The following is a 1,819-nucleotide window of genomic DNA, read 5'->3' as shown; positions in this document are numbered from 1 at the left end:
ACGCTGCTTGTGAGGAGCACAGGTTGTCTGTGGCTCCTTGGAGCAGAGTCCCAGCTCCTCTCTGGCTCCTTGATGCTAAGAGATCCAGCAGTGCCCTGATGTCCTTACTCCTTTGGGTTCTGACCCAATCCCTTCTGCAGTGGAAAAACTGTTTCCTGAAAGCTCCCTGCCAGCAGAACATGACAGCACAAGGAAAGGTGGGAGAGTGGGAAAACCTCTGCTCTCCTGTGACATCTCAAAGGTTACAGAGCCACAAGCAAGTTCAGAATGCCACCCACTTTCAGGACTCAGGCCAGTGCTCCATGACAAGGGAGATGTGGTGTTCCAGAACCGAGGTTTTCAGGAAATGAATCAAGGGCCCCTTCTGGGGGACTGATAATATGAGATGGGAAGACCCAGAGAAAAGGAAAGAGAGAAGTGGCCACTTGTGGGGCACACACATGGATAACCCAGCAAGCCCAGACGCTGTGCGATGTGAGCATCACCAGGACGGATTCACGTGGTGAGATTTGGAATATTCTGTCCTGTTTCAAAAAATAGCACACAAACTCCAACAAGCTCCATGCTCAAGCCCCAGGTGGAATCATCCAACTCACTGCCTCCTCCCAGGGCTTCATCTGTGAAATGTTGAGTGTTTCATCTGCTCATAGTGACCAGCTCAATTTCAGCCTGGCAGGAGGGCACACGATGGCCTCCATCCCCATAAATCTCCTTTGATGCCTTTCATTCCCTGTTATTTTGACACTGGACACTGCCTTTCACAAGCAGATATCTTGGAACAACCCTTTCTTCTGATAGTCACCTCTTTCCCAGTTCATTTCCAGACTTGTGCAGTCTCAGTGAGTAATTCTGTGGATTTTCCTTCCAGGAATGTCCATTTTCCTTTTGGATTCATGTAAACTCCTGCCGCCCTCACCTCCTGCAACAAAACCTTCCACAAGTCAACTCCTCTTGTATACAAGATGTCCCCAAGCACACATCCCTCCTCTTGCCTCCCAGCTTTGGCTCCGATGGCTGTGCCACCACTGCTATGTTAGCAGATCACACCACGCTCTGGTGGATGATCTGGCCCAGGGTTTTTGGCAGGTGCTCCTGAAGGCAGCTGTAATCACTTATTTAAATCTCATTTATTTTTATTTTAGAAAGCTCCCCAACAGCACAAAATATTTCTTTCCCGCATCTCATTGGAATGGTTTGCATATTGCCATGGCAACCATGCCAGAGATTTTTGTGGTCCCAGACCCATTTTATTGGTTATTAGGTATCTGTGCAATAAATATATATATATAGCTCTGCTCTCCCATCTGTCTGCTCCATCTGCTTATTTCCAAGTGAAATACAACCAGTTGGCTCAGCCTCAGCGTTCTCCCCTTCCTCATGGGAGTGGGTGAGGGAAACAGAGACACATCTGCCGGCGGTCGTGTAAGTGGTGATGGGATGGAGGAGGAAAGAAGGACCTCACAGTGGGCATACACCTCACCATCGCACACCTGCAAGGCCATACCAATCCTTTCTCACAGTCCAAGCCCCTGCTCATGGTAACCGGACTGCCCATTGCTTGTGATGTCCCAGGTGTGAAGGTGAGGAGGAGCCCAATGGAGCGTGGCCAACATGAGGTTGGTTTGCTGCTGGTGCAGCTGCAGCCCAACCCCAGCCGGCTGCTTGCCTGCTGTGGGGTCACTGGGGAGATGAAGGCAAACATGACAGCGTTGGTCAGCGCAGAATGCTCATCCCAGCATCAGGACACACAGCCAAGCTGCATCCATCGAGGTCTTCTTGCCTTCATTAAATGGAGGGAGAGAAAACTTACTTCATCCCA

The sequence above is a fragment of the Numida meleagris genome, chromosome 26 (assembly GCF_002078875.1).
Source record: "Numida meleagris isolate 19003 breed g44 Domestic line chromosome 26, NumMel1.0, whole genome shotgun sequence".
Taxonomy (NCBI): Eukaryota; Metazoa; Chordata; class Aves; order Galliformes; family Numididae; genus Numida; species Numida meleagris.
The sequence above is the reverse complement of the archived record's forward strand: the minus strand, read 5'-3'. Positions refer to the sequence as shown.